Here is a 22,849-nt window from a genome sequence, read left to right on the forward strand (position 1 = left end):
AACGAAAAATGAACGATAATGTGACTCAAGACTTTGAAGGTCGACTGAGGGGTAGGTGAAAGGCAAAATTATTATTTCACGCCAGAGCCATTTGGCGGCTACCTTGTGTTCCCTGTAATATACAGCCGACCCGACTCTCATTCCCCCCCTACATCGGGCTCCTTCCACTCTCTCGTTGGGAACCACGGATGGGGATGGGGGGGGTGTGTACTCACGTATCTCTCCCCCTATCGTTGGTTCCTTTGACGTCAAATTGCCGTTACAAGATCCGTAACCCACAGCGCATTGACGTCCTATCTCTAATTGCCGGTCTACATCAACTCCAGTCTATGTACTACGCGATTGAACTACATAAATTCACATGTTTTGGCACAATGTCGAAGGGGATGCGTGGGAGTGACACGTTGGGATAGACATCCCGGGGGGAAACTTTGCGTCGCCGGTAATCTTCAACTTCCATGGAGCTATCTGTTATTTCTGGGGGATCTCGTGATGGAATTGCTTTTGGAGGGTTTCGGAGTTTCAATATGTATAGTTTTTGAATAAATTTTGAGTTGAGAGGTGGTCGAGCCGAGTGGAATCGTTCATTAGAATCGTGAGGATTTTTTTTGGACTGAAATTATTGCATGTCTGTTTTAATTTTACATGAAATCTCTTTTTTTTCGGTTGAAATTATCGGAATGGAATTTTAATTGAATTAAAATTCCATCAATGCGATAATTTCTCGCTTGCAAAATGGAGCTTTATAAATTATTCATGTATAAATCATTTATTTAGACATGATTAATTTCCTGTGGCACAAAGAAATGGGTTTATTCGTAAATTCATAAAATATATTTATTGAATTTCAATTTAATACTCTCCCCATAACAATGTCGTATTTTCTCTTCAATTAATTATTCAACGCAGAGGACTCTTGAATTGGAACCTCATCGATTCATTAACATATAAATATACCCCATATATTCAGCATCTGCTGAATACAATGAAATTCCGAATTATTCCATGAAAGACCATTGTACGTCCTGATCCATTTCATCGAATGTATCAAATAGTCATGACTCCGTGAGATTAACGACATTACTCTGATCCACCCGCACGCCCTCGTCATTGTTCCCTATCACATGATCCTCACTAACACTTTGCCTCATACGATACTTCTGTAACTCGACTATTCTCACCACATGGAGAGGGCACGAGTTCCCCTTGAAACGCAATTCTTTGTTCATCCTGCATACGAGAAAATGGAGTCTTTTATCATTTGTCTGCTGGACGTGACAAAAAAAAACTGGTTTTTGCAACCTCCGTCGAATTTAGAGCTCAAACACCCCCGTAGTTTTCATTTTTATTTCACAAAGGGCATGTGATATCATTTCCGTTTCCATTTCATACATACAGGGTTGAGAGTTTCCCCTGGAAATTGTGCCAAAATTATAATAATTGTGTTGGTGTTGAAGGGAATGAAGCTATTTAGACGGAATAATGCTCAATTTTAACTCAACAAATTATTTATTTCATGTGCTATCTGGATAAGGAAATAATAGAAGAAAATTGAATAATTTGATCACTTTCTGTGAAATTTGAAACTTGGTACAGAAATAACTCACTAGATTCATAAAACTTTTTCATGAAGTTGGGAATTTGTGTAATGTTTTATATGTTTGCAAAAAATTACGTGATAATTCGGTATTTTGTTTGATGATGAGTATGAAAATTTATTGAATGTTTCAGATACCTTGGTTTCCGTTCCTGTGAGAGCCGCTGGAAGGACAATCCTCCATTGCAGATTTGGTAAGTCAAATTTTTCACCAAATCTTTCTTTATGTGCGAAAACGTCTTAAGCGAATGATAATTATACAGATTGTGCGGATCACAGAGAACTATGATATTCTATTTTGCATATTCTATTGTTGACGTTGCGTATTCTATCTCTCGTCGAGGCTATCCTCCCACGAAAATAGCATAACTCAAATGTAGGATTGATGTATCATTTCTTTCAGTGTAAATCATCCTTGAAAGCGGATATGTTATCCCCACTTAAGAATGATTTATCTTTTTTGGGTGTAAATTAATTCTCAAAATGCGTTGTATTTCATTTCCGGAAAAGGGAATGACTGAAATGACCCAAAAGCCTGGGTGGGGCGTAGTAAATAAGAGTTGATTTACACTTATCGTTTTTTATGTGTATGAGTATATCAATTGCAATTACCAAATGAATCAGATAACCTCAGTGAAGAACGAAATATTCCAATCATTCTCTATATATTCGACAGCTCTAAAAATTATCTGAAGACTTGATTGTTCAGCTTAAATATTCTGTTAAATTTCGAAAAAGTCAGGAAAATTCGGGGGAAAAATTAATGATTCCTGCCTTTCAAAAAGTTTCATTCTCTACGCGTGCCCCGCCCTGTGCGATTAAGTGCGCCTCGTGCTGACAGATACTACTTTTATTAAAAATGAGAGAGAGAGAGCGACAACCGAAAGATTGAAGGCGTTGGTGACCAAGCTTCATGCAGCGGCCGCTGCAGTTTTCACCCCCGGAAATTGCAAGGGATGTGGAAGGAATTTCCGGGGGAAAGAGTTTTAGAAAATAATGATCCCTGCCGGTCATTCTCCTCTTTTCACGTTTTTTTTTTCTCGCTCAACTTTGTTGGAAATTCAAGTTGAAGTATAGTGAGAAAAAAATTAGCAAAAACAAAAAACTAAAAACTTGAGAGAGAAAACAGCGGTGGGAAAAAAGTGGATGAGGGAGTGGAGTGAGGAGGAAATGAGGGGTGGTCATAAATTGGTTGAACCCCTGGAGGCGATGCGCCACGGTGAAAATGCCTACTATCGGTATAGGGCTTTGGGGTGGTACCTGGACCTTTACGCGGGTCTGCTCCTGGAAGTTGTTTTATCCCTGTAAACTTTCGTCCACTGTGTGTTACCTTTCACGTTAAATTTTCACCCTCGTCTGGTGCTGCACCACTAGTTCGCTCTCTCTCACCCTCTTGTGCTTCTGAAATGTAGTTAATTTACGTGAAATTAATTTGGGTGAGCGCCGGTTAATTGTACGATCCGCTCTAAATATTAACGATTCGATCTATTAGATACTTGCGCTGTGATAGAAGAATTAGGTTGGTGATAACTACGAGTGATAATTGGTGTCGAAGGGCGCTGGTGAATTAACAGCATTAAATATACGTTATCAATTATGCAACAGCTTGAACGACGTTTAGCTAAACAACATTTTTTGCACAGGAGAAAAATTCTGGAGACCAGAAATTTTCTGGTGCACTTCAATTGTTGTTGGACTTTTTTTTATTTAAAAAATTCTCAAATTCATAAAGATCTATCGTAGGTTCGTTACAACAGTATTTGTACGCAGTACTCGTTCACTCTCATTAATACATAATGAAAAATGACTAAATGCTGATTAATTTCTTAAAAAAAAATATATTCCAGTCGGAATGGTCAAATAATTGCCACTTTTTGCTGAAACTGCGTGTTTGAATAGAACAAAAGATGAGAGCTCTGTAGAGTGGCACAACAAAAATAGAAAAAAAAATGATGGTAAAAAAAACTAGGGGCCGTGTACCCTGGCGAGTATGAAAAGGCCTAGTTTCGACGCTAAAAGCAAACGCGACACGCCTTTCTGTGAAGTATAACCTAGAGAGCCAGAAGTGAGGGTGTGTTCTACCGTGGGGCATTGTACTACACATGGTCCTTTATGCTCCTCCGGTAAATTTAACCCACTTACATCCTCAAAGAACCGTAAACATGACATTTTTGTTAATAATTCCTCGGCACTTGTTTCGGTTTTTTTTTACCTTCTTGAGACGAGTGGACTTCAGCGGTTGTAATTTTCCTTTTTCGGACGATGATTGTAATTATCAGTATGTCAGAATAGTGAAATCTTATCGCTTCTCAGTTTTATTGATTTTATTTGAATAATCATTCAGGGATGGTTGGAATAAATTTTATGATGGGCTGAATTTTTTTTTTCAATTGAAAAAAATCAACTCTCTTTGCGAATAGATAAACTGCATATGCTATATCTATTATATGTAGACATAGATATTATATGAGTTTGATGATAAATGAAAGAGATTTGTATCCAATAAAATTGACTAGTCTTCTCTCAAGTTCTATCAATTAATCGTGAATTTTCATCAACAAGTTGCTGACGTTTTCCGATTTATTTCAGACGTAAATTTTACATAACGATAACAATTAATCTGCCAATCATCAGCCAAGAGCCATTTCACCTTCGAACAAAGCCAAAATTCACTGGTGAAAAGCAAATTTCCCGAGTACCATGACAATCCTTGCAAAACTATTTACCTCAGTATTCTCGGGTCGCAGGCTTGGCACGTTCCACTCGTATTCTCCCATATACATTCACGAATAAATCCTTGAAATTGGAACACTCGACGAAGCTATTCTCCCTACTTCCCTCTCCTTACCCGGTGGAAATACAACGAGACACGGAGACGCTGTTGCCCGTGTTTCTGACTTCCATACCCACTGGGGATAAGCCTTCTACTCTCTTGACTCGTTCTCCTCTCTCTCCTCATCTTCTCCCGGGCCTTCCCCCGAGGATATATTCCATATAATGATGTTGATTTGTCGACACTTGAAAAGTACGCTTCGTGAATTCCTTTAATTCGCCGGATAAACTCCCAAGTGACGTTTCATTTACACATATTTATTCCGGAGGCAATTGGTGGAATTAACTGAATTTCATTTAATGATGTGTAATTAAAAATGCATGAATTATTCATGCACAAGAGGAGTTGGATAGAAATTATCAGAAAAACGTGGAAAATCTTGAAGCACTGAAAGTGGTCAACCGGCAATTTTTTTAATTACGATAAATTGCACAGGAAACAAAAATATATTTATATAAATACTGATTAATTCTGTAGAAAAGGGAGTGAAAAAATTCTATCCGAATTGAATTAATCTGTAAAAACATTTATCCCAAAAGTTGATTTCTCCATTACAGAAATTGTACCGAATATTCGGAATTCCCCAAATTCCTGGTGAATCCAAAAGCTTTTAACTGCTGTAATTCGTCGAGTCTGAGAGTTTCCCTTGAAGTTTCTAGGCAACATTTAAATTCGAAGGCTGAAAGTTTGACAGAGAGGGTGAATCAAAGTGAAAAAAAAAGGGGTAGTAGCTTAAGGCATTGCTAAAATCCTCCCTTTTCTCATTCTCTCTTGCTGGTTACGAGGATTTTGGGCTTAAACCTCTCGGCTCCTCTATGCCACCAACGGCATTACTTAGTCTCCTTCATCCCCACTCCCATTTTCATCCTTCGTTTGACCTTAACGTACACTTTTTATACTTGTCGCACTGTACCCTGATGTACTCCACTTATATTTCAAGTCCCTCCTGCGACTACTACACTTGCCCGAGTGGAGTAATGGGTAGTAATCTTACTTGTGGGGCTTTAAAGTTTCGATGGTCCCTTCTACATTGAGAGACAAATTTTCGTGGGGACGTCCCGTTGGAATTCAGACCTTTGTATCCGCTTCATCGTTTAACACATTTCCCCCAGACTTCCGGCAGTTCTCCGAATATTTTATCAATTACTCCTCGCGCAATAGTTCCTCATCGTAATTTAAAACATCATGGAATTAATTATTAACCTTCAGGGCCAATATTTGCCATCCAACTTACCACCAAGGTCCAGATGAACAAACTCATACTCTGAAAACTCGAACAATGTGGTTATTTCAGCATAAAGCAATAGAATATGGCGTATAAAAAAATGTGATGAGGATGTTGTGTTGATTGTGTACCGAGAAATTCGCTCATGCATTTGAGTGCTTGCCAAAACGTCGTGCAAACATAAAGCCACGGACGAGGGTCTGTAGAGTCAGAGTGTACACAGTTGAGTGCATGTACAAAACCCATGTCATAGAGTGAAGAGAGAGTGAGACGGTGAATTACCTGGGATCTTTTGGGTGTGCAACTCAACACAGGTAACGGTGAGAGGGCGATATTCCATTTCCTCTCTAACGATGACGGAAAGGTCTATCGATTTGATACTTCTTGAGATTAGTGTGCACCTCAAAGAGATGATCCGCTCATCTGGAAGTCCTTTGAGTTTCATAGGTCAGAAGCAATCAGTGGGAAGTTATCTCTATCTAACGTACTTGCATCATTCTTTCATTTCCCCCCTTATAGCTTTCTTCGATCATCACGATCCCCCAGGATCTTTAAGACGCTGGATTTCTATGGATATTCTGGTACCTGGGATTCCCTTTTCCAAATTCCATTTGATTAAAATTGATTTCAGATACTGTGTTCTTCATAATTCCGTTGAATTATCCCCTTCCGGGTGAAATAGGAGGCGGATACAGGATCATTGGTCAAGCCATAATCGCGAAATTTCTACTATCTATCGTCTGTACGAAATCTACCTCTTTGGGGTGCTAATATTAACTTAGGTTAACTACTGCACTAGGACCTGATTGATTTAGCTCAACATACTCTTCAATAGATGTGAAGCATGTTCAGAGCACAGAGGCTTTGAATAACTGCTCTTACTTCGCAAAAATGAATAATCAATATTTGTTATCAGCCAGTTCAACACTGGTTGAAGTAAATGGACAGCAGGATCAAGCATCCGAGCCATTCGCTGGCGTGAACTTCTCCGAGTGATCAGATTAATAATTCGAGTGAAACCTCTGCAAAGGCACCGTCCACATCACGAATGCCCCACTTCATCATCAATTTTTGGAGTTAATGGAAAAGTCGATGAATTTATCCATGGATAGTCGAGGACGCACCTGACTTGCACCCGAAATACTGTTAAAATTTCATGAATGGGTTTGGGATTGAGCGATCAATCATTGATAACAATAAGCTTTCAACGAGGCTTCATCAAAAATTGACAATTCCCCTTCGCACAGGCTCTCCACGCGCAAGCAATTCCATTTTATCCCGCCAACTGCATTGCTCACCTCGGTTTATATATTGGGACTGACCCTAATATTCCATGCCATAAGCCTTATCACAGTTTTGTCGGAAAATAACTGCAAAATATGGGATAACATGGGGTTAAAAAGAGCTTTGAATAAGAGATGATGGTTAGCCAGTAATTTTGGAGGGAATTGTTCTTGTCACAACTTCTTGCACATCTTTAAAATTCATAATGTCATTGTGCTGTCCGATTTTTATTGGCCATTTGAGGGAAATTCTCCAGCAAAATTTGCGTCATCCCGAAATTTTATGGTACGGTCGTGACATCTCATTAATTATCCCAGGACATTGAGGGAGGACTAAATGTTCCTCCATCAGTATCTAGAACGTTTATTTGAAGTTTCGGTAATTTTGTCAAATGCATGATACCCAGGCAAGTTCCCATATCTCTGTTATCGGCAATTCGATTATCATGAACTTTCTACGACTGTTTCAATGTTCATCATAAAATTAAGTAAATTTCCTTTTCTTCGGAAACTTCTCGATGAAAAATTGCCATTAACTAGTACATTTGAAATTCTCAGTGTCTAACACAATAATTCAACGAATTATCCAAATAAAGTTGACTTGAGGACTTCATACTCACAACTCACAACCGTTAAACTTTCTCACGGCTGATTCTGATGATGAAACGGTGAACATTCCTCTTGTGTGAGGATTCAAAGGCCCACACCAACCGTTTCCCCTCCCCCATTTCATTGTGTCGTGTCAAGGGCCCTGCTAGCCGTATTCGTCACCAGGCAAAAGCATTTGCGGACTGGGAGGAAACCTAGAAATTCAAGTTGAACTAAAGTTTCTAGTCTCACCAACACGACAGTGGGTGGATTCACTCTGTCTCGTCTGGTGAGACATAGCCAGCATTGAGAAGGAGGATAGGACAGTGGGGGCGAATGAATGTCGTCGGCAAACTTTTGCCGAAAGTTTTTATCGTCCATGCGAAACTGCACCTCGACGTACACAGGAAAAAGCCTGTTGTATACGTCTTGAGATGGATCAGGCGTACATGGTCTGCTTTTTAAAATATCTCGTCGTCGTTGTTTGATTTATTCTGCTGTTTAGCTGGCAGAGAGATTTGGGAGGTGATAGGGATAGAGAAGTACAAATAATACACTGGAAAACGTGCGTTCCCTTGTCCAGAATATATTCACTGGATAACTAATTTAATGTGGAAATAATTCGAATCACCTTCTGCGTTAAATAGTTCACATTTCCTGTCTCCATAATTTCGCGTTTCAAGCAGACGGATACCCCGACAGGGGTTGGAATGAGGGAGAGAATATTGACGCAAGTCTGATTTGAAAATGGGATTCCTCACTGCGCGTCGTGTAATAAAAAAATTACAATCAAGTTGGGAAGTTGAAATAATCGGCAAATTTATCCATAAATTTTCCTCTTTTCACTTGCGACTAGTGAAGGTGCCGTGGGCCAATGTCTGCAGGCGGTGGGAATGGTAATGCTTGACAATATATTCCCGGTGAAGGGGAGGATAGAGGTACTTCAATCAGGAATATGTGATCTTTTTTTTTTGATGAGGGACCTAACTGATCCATCGGGAGGTTATGTTTGAATAATATAATAACATCTTTCGTAATTGAGATGGATCTTATCGACAAATTTACTCTGGCCCGGAGCAATTTATTCCGATGTGATAGTTTCTATTTCATAAATTCATTTCATGAATTTTATAATGGATAAAAAAAAGAATTGAGTTCGGGTATTTTTATACAAAGTTTTAGCTGGTGGTGGTGGGGGTATCACTTCACTGTCAAATTTCCTAAAATGTATTTCCTTCTAATTTGACGTTTAGATCCATTGGTTGGCTCCGGTATTTTTTCTAAAAAAATTCCTCCCACGTCTCGCCGAGTTAAATGTCAAAAGTTTTACAAAGTCATCCACGATACCCCACCTAATCGTCTCCATCTCGTAGAAAGGCGATTTGCGACACAAATCAATTATCACTCCATTTATTTTCTCGCTCACGAGCGCCAAAGCTCTCAACTCCCCGCCCCCCAGTCTCTCCACTTCCAACGTGATTAATCGCCATGATTAATTACCTCTTCATTGCACTCTCTCAACCCATTCGGCTCACAAAAAACCTTATAATCTCAAGAATTCAAGATTTATCCCCACATGCAAATTCTTTTCCATAGCCCCCCCGAGCCCTTTCCCTTCATCCCAAACCATCATCATTATATCATGTAGAATACAAACTGGGTCAAGAGATTCTCGAAACTTCTATTTCAATTCCCCAGAGGATGATGGAGGAAAGGTGATCCAGTGATCCCAGTGCACTCACCATCTTGAGAATTGCAATATCTGAATGTAACTCGTCGGATTACGAAAAAAAAAACTTATTCCGCAAAGAGTAGAACTAGATACTGTTCACTGCAGAATCTCACACTGATATAATATTCATTATCGCTGCTTGAAACTCAATGACAAAGTTTGTTCCTAATTTTGAAGAAAGTGTCGTTTTGTTCAGAAGGAAAATTTAAAAAATTGTGACAGTTTAAATTCAGTTGAATTGAATGTCATTTAATTTAATATAATTGATATAATATAATTAATATAATATAATTAATATAACACAAGTGGAAATATTCTTCGATCACAGAATTTTTTTCATTTCTCTTCTTTTCCCTTTCACAAAATCGCAATTAATTTTGAGAATGCAGTAGTGAAGGAATTTGAGAAGTCGCTCAAGGACCATAGCTCCCACTTTTCTCTCGTCGGCATCCTCGATCCTCCTTTTACCATCCTTACCGCGAGTTCTCGTAGAACTGGGAATGTAATTGCGGCTGTAGTGTGCGCTACGGTACGGAATTAATATTATAGAAGCTAGAGCCATCCTGAACATCCTCCACCATTCAACTACCATCTTTGTCTCTCCCCCCGGCGTTAACATCATCATTCCTTGAAGGGGTGGCAGGGGGAGGGGCTGTGATAGTTTCAAAATCATATGACCGCCGTCGATCAGACGCCGAGAGAATACGAGAGGAAATATTAGTTGCCGGGGAGTTACATTGGAGTGAAATGTTTCTCTGAGATTCAGATGAAAGTGCGTGGTACAACGAGAGACAACAGAAGTCAAATAATTAAATTGGAAATAGAATCTCTGGAGTTGTATTGCTCATTGTTGACGAAGCTTCGAGAGAATTATGGAGTGGGATTGCTTTCTGTCGTCATAGCCATTACATTTGTTACACTCGTTCGATTAATTAGGAGAACCGTCGGGTGTTTAATTTGATTGTTTTGATTTATGATGTACCGGATGTTATTCAATTATGAAATACTTTGGGGTTGAAATGTATTTTGCGAAGTCTGATGAATTGCACTGGTCAATAATTATATGATTTACAGGGACAGGTAATTTTCATGAACAATTACTAGTTCCGTTTTTGTTGTTGTTGACTCTTTGAGTTTGCTGTGGTAGGAAAATTATGCAGTTGATTTTTCCCTCAATGTGCACATCTCCCGCGAAAAGAAGTGCGAAAAATGCCGGTGGTAGTGTCACTCTATAGAACTTTACTACCCAATACGTCATTTAGAATACTCAAGTTCTCTCATCACCATAAAATCGACGAGAAAAAAAAATCTCGGAAATTCCGCTACAGTTTAGGAAGATGAGACGCAAACTTTATCATAAAATCCAGAGTCATAACGATGATAAACTTCCGAGAAACGGGGGTAGGTATAGCACCTGAAAAAGAAAGTTACATTTGAAAATTGGTGGGAAAGTTCCACCCCCGTGGTAGCATCTTCGCTGGCAAAAAAAGGATCTCCCCTTCCAAAAAAAAATACTCACCTTGGGCTGTGTGTTTCGACGCGCGTCCTGGTGAGTCCGGACAAACTTCTGCCTCCTTAAAACTCCAACTCGGCTGCTCAGTGCTCACTGGCCGACGGGTTACGGCCATTTTCTTCTAAAGTTCTTTGGGTTAAAATATAGCGGTGATATGAATGAAGAATTTTCATCGGGGACGCGAGGGAGAATGAAAGGGACGTGATGTATGGAGGGTAGCATTATTTTTACGACAGCAAACATTTCAGGAGGATATTCAATTAACCCTTGAGTGGTTGGACAATGGATGTCGCGCCGACATATCCACTATGTCTGTGTAACTAAGAGAAATTGTAAATTATACACTAAAAATTCCGATATTTTTTCGTGTGACAGAAGGTCTCACTGACAACGGCGTTCGATGTAGAGCTGCGATCAATCGAGGATTAATATATTGGGAACCTTCACACCCTTCGTTAAGATGTTGGGATTACGTGTCAGTTCTAGAGTATTCATGCTACTTCACTCCAGATGCATATTTACCTGAGTGAAGTGGGAAATTTTACACCGAAACATAAACTAAGATGAAGAGTTTATGTTTTCTCGTAAAGTTTCCCGTTGGCGATGAAAATTCCATTCTCAATTTATTTAGATTACTTCGTACGTTATGAGCATCGTAAGATTTTCGATCTTCCTCTGACATTGATAGGCATTATACTACGTGGTATTGTTACATATTTGTCTTGTCTCGTCTCTTCATATTTTTCTTCCCCATAATTTCTTCATCTTAATTCCTAGTCTAGACACTTGTCAGTTCTTTTTGCAGTCAATCGAATTTTATCCACTTGTCTGCTGGTACACAGATGATCATCTCCGTGAGAAAGCAAAAAAAATGTTATTCAAAGGCTCTCAATTTTGAGGTACCCGGAGAATATGCAGTTATTACCCTCGACAAGTGCAAATTTATCACTCTAGTTCCTCAGATATGTCCACTCTATTCACCCTTGCCGAAAATAGACCATCGTTGGCGAAAAATGGCTTCCCCTTTTTTATATCCTAGATCTTCATCCTCACACTCCTCCTCCACTCAAGGGGTAACGAAAAATGCTATCTCATCCTCCGCGTTGCCTGAGGGATCGTCACGAAAAAGTATACGACACCGCTCTATACACAGCTATCCATCCATTCCTCTTTGTTCTCCTGCCCCCGGAATCATTACAAGCCGTGACTCTGATCTACCGCGTCATTTTGTACCCTGCGTTCTCTCCTTTCATTCCCGGATCATACGATCCTTCGACATCGGAGTCATATTTACCACCGACTGGAAGCCAAACTCTTTGCATTTTGAGATTGTCGTGTCCAAGTCCTGAGGGTAATTGATCTTTATTGAGAAATAAATTTTTCCACAACTTTTTGCTTTTTGAAGATATGATCTTCGTTGCCAATAAAACGACTATTCGTCGGAACTTGATGAAGGATCAGTTCAGGTTTTTTTACGATTGGCATTGTATACTGTCATTGTTGGATACGATGGGTGGAATATATTCATGTATTTCACGTCCATTCTGACAAATGTATATGTATTCATAAAATTCCTGGTGTGACAGACATTGGATTTCCATCTCGGTAGCGCATAACTTGGATATCACGTCGACAGAATGGACATTACATGCATTATTCCGCGGTTCATTCTATTCCTTTCGGAATTATATTCTGAATAGTCAACTGGATGAAAAGTGAGTAGAAATTATTATCCCAAGTTCAAGTTATAAACTCTTCTTCAACGTTGAGACGTAAGGCTAGTTGATTTCTTTATAATGATGGGGAGGCGAAATAGTGCAGTGAAAGCACTATAGTTTAATTCTAAACAATTTCAATTTACTTCACGTGGCAGAATTTATTTGAATATTATAAATTGGCGGTGGAGAAGGGCTGCTGAAGCAGACGTGTTCTCTAAATTGTCTCAGACGTTCCACACGTCGCTCTTTCACCATGTATTTAGCAGCAAGGACCACTTCGTTACCATATTTTGTAAATTTGCTGTAGTTTTAGAGCGATAGTTTCAGAGGCAGAAATTGCAGAGTGATAAACTGCCGTAAATTACAGTTAATGCAGGATATATAATCTTGAGACAGATTTAAGTTTTCTAATTTCATAGGAAATTCACAATTAGATTTGCTAATGGAGCTCAGTGGATCATTCGAGTATAATCACGTTCAATGTTTCCGGAGATATTTCGAGCTATCTTCTTATTTGTTAATCTCAATTACGTAATTGATTTTTTATTTATTTGTTTTTCTTAACGGAATCGCTCCCAAGAACCTCATGAATAGTCATCATCCGGAGACCTTCAGTGTTATTTATTTCTCTCTCCTATCTCACGCGAAAAAACAATTTTTTGCCTAATATTTCTCACTTTATCGTGAAGTCTTCATCTCTAAGTCACGAACATCTGATGGGTTTCGTGCATAGCAGCCGGCGGAAATACTCGTCCCGCACAACTCTCGTCCCGAGTGATTTGTCCTCATGAGATTCACTCATTTTATTTATTCCTTTATGCAGAAGCGGTAGCGTGACTCCAATTACCAAGTCAAATCATTTAAATAACATACATCCTATCTCGACTATGTACATAAATTAATAAAGCGCCATCCCACGTAGAAAAAGTTTATCTGCCAACGACTTTTCACAAATTTTTCGAATAGTCATTGCAACATATCCGGACGATAGTCAGACAACAAATTTTCTGCGCATGAAGGGGGCGATTCTTTTAGGAATGAGGAGGATGATGAGGCAAAGGCTCTAGATTACGCAAGAAAACTAATTACGGAGGTACGAGGATTTTTTTTAATCTGCATGAACTAACGTGGAGGAATCCATAAAGAACGAGTAAATGCAGAAAGCCAATTGTAACAGAGTTTTTCATTTTTCCTTCTAAATCCTTCCCCCCGGCTCACGAACTCCTTCGTGACTGCATAACCCAGTTGAGAGAGAAGATTTCGCCTCAAAGCCACGATAAATCGGCTCATTTTGAAATCACCATCCTATCTGCCAACATCTCATCCCTGTATCCTTACCATTCCTCTTCTCCAGGCTCCTCTGCACCATTCTCTTTGCATTCTCGATTTTCTCTTTCGCGTGTTGGCTTATTTCTTTTTCTCGAAGGAGTGCAGAAGAGGTAGTGCCTCCGCTTCGTAAACTCGTTTCAAATTGCCCTGAGGAAAACCTCGTTTCCCGCCGGTTCAGAGTTGGCGGCGACAAAAGTCCATAAAAACGAAATTTATGGATATGTGTGTGGAGGGTTACATTGGTGTATAGCACAGTCGGGGAGATGAAGCATCTGAGAAATTGGAATTTTTGTTTTTCTTTATCATTTGAGCACTTTATACGCTATTTCAACCATTTTCCGGTGGGTTTATTCTGATATTATGGATGTGATATTCGTGGGAGGATTTGGGATTGAATTTTTTCGGTTTTTTTCGTCAAAATGGAATTCCTTCGCAGTTGAGGGTGCTTTCGGCAAACGACCCCACTCTTTTCGATATTTAGTTTTTCGGTATTTTTCATATTTATTGATGACTAATCCGTATCGCTTCAATTTTCGGTCGAAGAATTTTTTTCGTTGGAGAAGAGTAAATTGTCGGCCCTTTGAATTGAGTAAAATCTGCAGCATTCCTCACTATTCCCTCACAGAAATGTCCGGCCTTCTCTCCGGGTGATCCTCAACAAAAATGATTCAATACCTCGGGGATGAAAAGATCACTCAATATCTTGCTCCTTATAATACCAAGAAAGTGATGGATCACACGAATTGAATTTTACCTTTAATGAAGAATCCCCGGAAAATCTCCAACTTTATTGTCATCCAAAAGCAGCAAGAATATCCGAAAATCCCCTGCCTTTTCATCCAGCAATATTGACCAGACTGATGTGATTTGATCCAGACACCGCTCCCCATATCCCTAACACTTTATGCGGTAAAATGTACGAAAAAGGTCCCGATTTCTTCCGACCGGGTAGACATTGATTCCCAAGGAATTACTCGGACCGCTGGATCCAGATTCTCCACTACAACCGAAGGAGCGTGAGTGCTTTTCCAACACATTCACTGGATACACAGGAGGCGAATGAGAGAGTGAAAATAAAATAAAAATCATCTGCAAAAAAAAAAATAGAGCAAGAACATCTGTACACCAGTGAAAAGAGAAGAGGGAAAATTCAATGCTCCCACGAAAAAGACGAATCACAGCGGAATAAACGGAGTTTTCCTGGTTTATGCTCGGCATGAGAAAGGGAAAACGTAATTTGTCGTACGTCAGAATGAATTTTGCGGCGAAATAAATCGAAGTGAGGAGTCAGTTGACAGTGGAAAAGTGCACAAATGTTTCCATTCCCTTCCTCTTTTCATATTTTCAAACACGAAAGGGGAGAAACCCGAAAAATGAGAATAGCAAAGCAAAATGTGAACAATGTTTTGTATCGTTATTGGAAAAGCATCAGACCCCATTGGCATATTCCGTATTTTTGCTATTCCTCAACGCTCCCCATTATCATAACTTCCTTCCTCTCGTGATTCTTCTTGAGGAGTGCCACCATGAGGCCCTCCAGAGGGGAAAAAAACGAGGAAAACGAGACAGGATCTCTTGGAATGTTCAGCGTAATGAAAGCCAGCCCATCCTCAGTTTTTTTCCTCCGATTTTTCATCCTCAAGTCCCTCTCGTATCGACTAGAGAGTGTATCAAGAGTCGTTCTCCATTTAGCTGTGCTGGAGTATTTTAGTCGGTGTCGGAAGCAATTTTGAAGCTTCAAGTTGTTCTAGCTTCTCCACTGCTTCGTCCTCGGGACTGCTGGCGAGGAAAAACGGCAGAGACAGGGGTGGCGTGTGATCCATATTTTCCCGTGGTGATGTATTCTTAATACGATCGTATCCACTTGGGGATCCTTGTAATTCGGAGATAAAGTGGTAACCCCAATTTTCAAAAATAGAGTGGTAGTAAATCAATTTTGATCAGCAATGCAGAAAATATCGGTTGCACTTGGGAAAATAGCTGTCACTGCTATTGTTGCAGAATTATTATTGTTAATCGCACGATGTCAACTTTTACTGTGTTTCGCATTTTCTCGTTTGAATTTTTAAACTATATTTATAAACGTATATATGTTTTAATGTATTTAAAACTTGAATGAGGACGGGAAAGGTTCTTGCAAATATATGACATGATAAATGAGCGGACGCCCTGTCTAGTTAAGAATTAATTTAGTGGAAGCCTCATGACAGGGAACTTCATTCCTTTTGATGTAACAGCTTACTGCCCTTCACGATGATATTCGCCCTTGATGCCAGTACACAGGCAGTCTTCACAGGATGAAGGCAGGTGTTGCTCCCAGGCATAAATCTTTCTCGCTCCTCGTCATTTATAATACATAAATGAAGGCTTTTGCCTTTTTGCAAATTTCCTATTCTCTTGATACTATTCGAACTTTTCAGCGTCATTTCACTCAAATAAATTAGCCAAGCGAACAGTAGCGGATAGCGCCGGTATAATTGTCACCCGATTTGCAATCTCCCTGGGAAATTGAATATCCAAAATAGTTAATTCGAAATAGGATAAATGTATGATTACATTGGTAATGCGAAATACTCCTGAAAAGACTAGTCAGAGTGGTATTGGTATGGAGACTAGCCGATGTAGGCGTGCGGGAGTGAATTTTCCCCCGTTTCGTTGCGAATGGGAATGCAATGGTGGAAGGGTAGTAAAACGAGTTGGGAATGCAACTGCTGCCGCAGAGCGTGTTACGGATGGAAACGGCCCGATAGATAACGTGGTCCGCGGTCGAGCGACGCCGAACTTTAATGGCAATTTACGACGAGCATCACGTACGCCCTCTGGCACTGCCTGCAATCCTTTGTCCTCCTCATGACCCTTTATATCATTCGGATCATTTGTGCAAAATTTACTCCCCACTGAATTCACCTCCCACTCTTTGCTTCTCCTATCTTGGATGCTCAGCAAGAAATCAAGATGCTGGAGTAACACCAACACCATCGGTAAACTCGGTTGAAACGTGTCTGGGCAAACAACATTGCAATGTACCGTTTGCTGGGCGCATTGGAAGTACGACTGATTAAACCACCTCCTCTCCCCCTCATCACTCCCCTGATATCCCTGACCCGGAACATCAATCCAACCCCCTCTTTTATCCAACCTTCCACCTCCACAAGTTCGCATTTCACTGGGTGGTAATCCCTCTCGCAACGACTGCTCGTGATATTCGATGCGTTTACGATGTATCAATTGGCATAAATTTCGGGAGTCTTTTCTCCTTTTTGGTCAGTGATTAATGGAGTGGTATAGATTCATCCCACGCCATTTTATTTAATGGGATACCATAAACTACTTCAGGAGCAAGGGATCTCTTCTAGAGGATGTTCTGACTTTAACGGAAGGGTACTTCATTCAAAGTCTGAAGGGATTTGGGATGAATCATGTCTGTTTGATTCTGAAAACTTCCATGTTTGTCGTTTGTCGAGGGTCATGGAAGGTTGCAGGGACGAAGTTTGTCTGTGATTTTCTTTCTAGAAGTTCATTGAGAAATAAGATTTCTTTCTTTCTGGGGGGCGGTTTATTACTTGCTAATGTAGGTCTATCAATCTTCATTTGATTGAGCCCGAGTTCTGTGGGCGGACAGTCCCGCTAAACCGCCATTCGGAACATGAGGAGACTAAAACCGGGAATATTAGAGAATGAATCTGGAAATTGTGAATGAAGGAGTTTGTAATTTTTAACAACGAGAACGTAGGATGAAATATTTGGGTTTTTCTTCAGTCATTCATTTTCTCGATTTTTGGTTGCAAGACTTTAATCTTCTGAGACGGCCATAGCCCAAGGGCTTTCGGTTGTGGAATGTGAAATATGGGGTGGATTTTTCAGTAGAAAATTCGGTGAAGCATTTGATTTGAAAATTGTCTGAACGACAAGGGAGTAAAATAACCGAGGCATTATTTGCAACGCATTAGTTTAAATTATTGAACGTCGGAGCTTGAAGTTGTGCATGGGATGGTGCATTTGACTTGTTTACTTAGCATCTCAAGACGAGGAATAAGTTGCATACACTTCAGTCTACCTTCTACTTCACTCACAATGATTCGTCTTCCTGAACACGAAGATCCAGAAATTCAGTGATAAAATATTCATCTTTCATGACAGTTATTTTGCCACCGAGACGAACTCAAAATACTGCATAAACTTCATTGAATTGGCTGACTACTTCATCACGACTGGATCATCCATCACCACCATCACCATTCCATCAGTGAGCTCAGCTTCAAATACATATCAAACAACTTCATAGGCGTTTTTCTCAGTGGTAAATGAGCATTGAAATGATCATCAAAAGGTTCTCTGCATAGCAAGAGGTGTTATTCCCAGGATATATTCCGCTTGTCTACTCTGCATATCAAAGCAATCAGACGATATTCAAGTGAGCATCATGTACCTTCATCCATCCGCACTCAATCCGTCTTGGTTCTTGAAATGGCATCGACAGAGCGTCTTTCAGGAGTTACCAAGGCCCCACTTACCACTCCAAGGGATATACTTCAACCCCTTACCTTCAACTTCTCTCCAACTTCAAGATAACGACGCTCAGCTTTCCACAGAAGGAACAAACCATGTAAATGGAGGTGGTCTATGCATACACACTCTCGCATCTTCCTCGTTCTCTAAAAACGACTGTGGATGTACTTTTGCATGCATATTGTGTAATACAAGAAGCACCCAACGAAAATGGTAGGAGAGAAGGGAGTATCAGTGAGCCAGGGTGAATCTACTGGGTCGTATAAACGTGAATGGAAAAGGATCCGGCATTACCATGACAAAGATGGCCGAGCTTTTGGCATTATTCTCAGTACTGTAGATCAACACTCGTCTTACGGTTGGAGGATGGAAAATGCCACTGGAATATGTATGTCAGGTGCAAAGTCGAGGCTCACTCGATGCTTTGGGCCCCTGGTTTGTGGTTTCAGATCTTTACGTATCAACGGGTTTTCTCTTCAGTGTGCATCTCGGCCATGAACCGAGGGCGTTCATTGATGTTTTGTTGTCTTCCCTCAGGCGGCTCCTTGTGAATCTTCTGCGTCAATGCACTTTGGGACCAGAGATTCCATCGTCCGGAGGTAGATCAAGTCACCGCATTGCTAAAGTGAGGGCTTTAAAGCTGTCTCACGGTGGAATATCAAAGAATTAAATGGTGTACTGTGAATTGGAGGGTGCTATCTCGAGGAGATTGGGAAGGTTGGATTATTTACTGGTGGCAGATGCTATTATTTCTTCCTCGTTACCTTGTTGGGGGTGTTTCTCGAAGCTGGACATGAGCTACGTTTTCGTGAATATTTTTTGGGATTTTAGATTTTTCTGAGTTGGAATATCACTTGAGCATGTCATTTCGGGAGAGAATAAATCAAGTGAGTCAATATTTTCAACCAACTTGCATAATTAATATGGCATTCTCTCCGGATCCGTATGAATCATCCTCATCAATGCACTCGAGGACATGATGTTCCATTATGTGGGGCTAAGATCAAGCGGTTGGCTAGCAACGTGCCCTGCCTCCAAGCTTCATGTTTGACCCGCTGAATCTCAATGAATATTCATTATTAATGTTATCATCGTTCAGACATAGATCACGGATGATGTAACAGGGATCGTTAACTGCCAGGGGATGGCCGTAGATTATTATAACTTGCAGGCTGAATGTATTAGCTTTACCATGTAGGACGTCGGGAAACGATTCGCGAGGAGGAACTTCGATGGGTTTAATGAGTTTCGTTGTGATTCTTGAGATAAAGTTTTCTAATTATTACTCGAGAATGAGGACATTTTGTTCTGTTCTATTGACTTGCACAAGCTTACTGAAGTTTTTGAGGGTAAAGTAGAGGAACGGGTTGGGTTACCCAGTGTTTTGGATTAATTTTGATGGAGGGCTGACTTGATACTATTTCCCCTTTCCTCCTGGATCTTTATATCAAATTTCCACAGGAGTTTGGACCGTGTTCGTGTAATTTACAGGATCATAAACCTTTCTCGGTAAAAGTTGCGCCTTTCACGTTCCTCGCGTCCCTCGTTTTCTTTTGGACTTAATCCAGGAGTGGAGGATTCATTTTTATAGTCACTCATTTCTTTCCTGGGGAAGCTTTTGGGATTATATTATATCGTATTTTTTGAGTAGGAGCTACTCTTTGCTATTTCAATTTATGGAGAATGGTATTTTCGAGTTTTCATCATGTTTGTGTTGTTTCATTATCTCCAATGATTTTCAAAGTTTTTTATTTCGCTCAGAGGTCGAATTGAGTGATGGGTCATTAACTGAAAATCGATGTGAATGGTAAAGGGCTTATAAATAACTGAAGCTATTCTACCATCATAATACTTGTTTTTTCAAACCATTGGGCTCGGTACATCCGACAATCCTCACCCATATTGATCCGGAATAAAGACCACACGATTCATGTTTACCGGATGCGAAAAATCGCCAGCTATACGATACGGGATTAAATTTCATATGAAAATGAATATAAAGTAAAATTCTACTGTATTTTTAATCCACTTCATCAATTATGTTTCAGATTCTGCCCGCCGGCAATCGGAAATCAGCCAATCATGAATCGCAGTGAGTTAACATTCCATTATTTCAATTTAAATATTCAATGGAAATTTTTTGCCACGATTTTATTGGGTTTATTTACAAGTTATAACAACGTTGCGCTCCGAAAACTCCGGTCCCTCAATTATTGTTCAATACCCAATCAATAGTCAATCAGCAGGAGTTTTGCATGAGGTACATGGGTAAAAAGGTAGACATTTAGGGCCGTGGAGAGGTGGGGTTGAGTGCAGCTGGGGTGGATTGCCATCAGCAGTTTGAATCCCATTCAAGTGTAGACGGGATAATTTGCGAAGGGCTGGTCGGGGGGTGTACAGCGCTCTTCAGGTGCGCAATTTTCGGAGAATTGGTGTGAACTAATGATGATCGTTAGGCGGTGGAGGTGGAAGGAGCTGAGAAATTTCTGATTGGAATAATGATAATAAGAGAGAGAATGTGCATAAAATAGAGAGGGTGAAGGTGAGTTAAGTTAATGGATGATAAAAGTTTCAAGTATTATGTAATTGCTGAGAAGATTACCGATTTCACGGATAAATGTCCAGACGGATTTTCGCGGAAGCGAATAAATTCGCGATGAATTCACGGCATTAACCCACCATGGGAAATTTATTGCTGGAATTAAATATAAAATTAAGTCGTTTATGAAATTTTCAATGCCATCTTTCAAGAGCATCATTACAAGATTATTTTAAAGAAATTAACTTCAGTCTTTTTTTTAACTTTATTGATTATGAAATATTTCTGAGGGTGAGAAAATGAATTCCAATTCCATCCACGTGAAAAAATTATAAAATTAACAATTACATTACAATTTCAGTAACTTCAATTTATTTATACCAGTAGAATTATTTTTATATAAGGGAATAAAAGCTCAGATGAAAAATTTCAGGTCAATTTATGCTTTACGATATTCCAAAAAAAGAAAATACGGCAATTGATTATTTATTCATACTACTGCAACCAATATATCATTCCAAACCTTTTCAATTCAATAAAAACAATTTATCGGGCTCGAGAAGTGGAAGAAAAGGAATCTAGATGGTTTTAGAATGAATGAAAAAAATTTGTTATCGAATTTCCGGGACAGTTAAAGGGGCTCTGGAGATTTATGCCGAATGCGCTGCCGTTCGTTTTCCGTGGGTGGGCATTAGTACCGAGAATCGCGGGGTAAAACCCACTGCGTCGGCACAAAATCAGCACACATACATATACATACACATATATACACATATCCCCAGTCAGCGGTGGGTGGTTTTTTCGGTGTCTAGTGGTGTACTGGTGAGAGAAAGGGAGAAGAATCGAGCCCTCGTACACCTGGAGCAATTACGACATCCCGCGGCTTTTAATTACTCCTCGTTAGAACCTCTTGAAGCATGCGCGTAAATGTGGCGACGAGGGGAATCACTGAGTTCATCAGGTACAATTTCAGACAGAATTCACATAACGAACCAATTGATATCGCGCTTAAAAATACTGGGACGGGTAAATGATTTAATTAAAACGGAAACTACAGCGGAACACAAGTAATTAGTTTAATAAATGAACATTTTTTTAAATTGGCCCTGACGTCTAGTTTTTCTTCAACTAAATCCAATACTTCACCGTTGGTTGTACATTAAATTTCGTGATTCCATTTTTAACTCGTGTCTGACCACACGCGGATTATTCTCCTTGAGTTTTGTTGGAGGTACAGCCGTATCATTTTCACTACTATTACTCATGAACAAAAATAACAATTTTCGTGTCTCTTATTCGCTGAATTTCCAACTCAACCCGACATATTTTCCCAGGAGCCTGTTATACAATCCCGACATTTTGCGTTGCGATAATACAGGTATCTACATACAACATGATGCTGTTATAAATCATGTGGAAGACTATAGCCAGCGTTGGTTTACAATGCTTGTATACACCGTATGGAGTTTCAGTTGTTAGGGTGCCAGAATATACTAGTATGGGAAAACAAGGGGGTTGGGGGGTCACGGTGAGGGTGGGAAGGGGGGTGGTAGGGGAGAGGGTGTGAGCTGTGTTATTGTATGACAGTGGCTCGGGGATGCTTTGATACGCCAGCAGTGTATATACATTCGACTCGTAGATACACGAGCTAGGATTGAGGGTGGACGTGCGACGTTGCGGTCGTTGGATCACACTGTTCGAAGATTTATGGCGATTCCCTGGGCGAGACAGAGCGTCCCATGGTCGTTATACCAAACTCCTGCTACCCAGCATCCATGTCGTTTTCAAGTATTCTATGGACCATTTGTTTTGGAGGATTTGTTGAGTTATGGAGAATGAAATATTTGGAAATAGAACGGATGATTTCCCTGGCAGAAATATCAGACGGTGTGTTGGGGGATGCGGTTTTGTGGGAACCACTGTGAAATTTCAAACACCGAGAGCAGAGAATTTCATGAACTGAGAGTTTACATAGAAATATTT

At 40.0% G+C, this 22,849-nt stretch overlaps 1 protein-coding gene across 7 annotated transcripts in view; it reads left to right on the forward strand.

Annotated features, from left to right (window-relative positions):
- The window catches only part of LOC135162882 (uncharacterized), an 80,440-nt gene that overhangs the window by 19,103 nt on the left and 38,488 nt on the right, over nucleotides 1-22,849 (forward strand). For all 7 annotated transcript variants that reach the window (XM_064121800.1, XM_064121801.1, XM_064121802.1 and 4 more), the window contains 2 exons: nucleotides 1,732-1,791; nucleotides 20,376-20,419. The gene's annotated coding sequence lies outside the window, so the exon portion shown is untranslated. The remainder of the gene's footprint in view (nucleotides 1-1,731; nucleotides 1,792-20,375; nucleotides 20,420-22,849) is intronic.

The sequence above is a fragment of the Diachasmimorpha longicaudata genome, chromosome 5 (assembly GCF_034640455.1).
Source record: "Diachasmimorpha longicaudata isolate KC_UGA_2023 chromosome 5, iyDiaLong2, whole genome shotgun sequence".
NCBI lineage: Eukaryota > Metazoa > Arthropoda > Insecta > Hymenoptera > Braconidae > Diachasmimorpha > Diachasmimorpha longicaudata.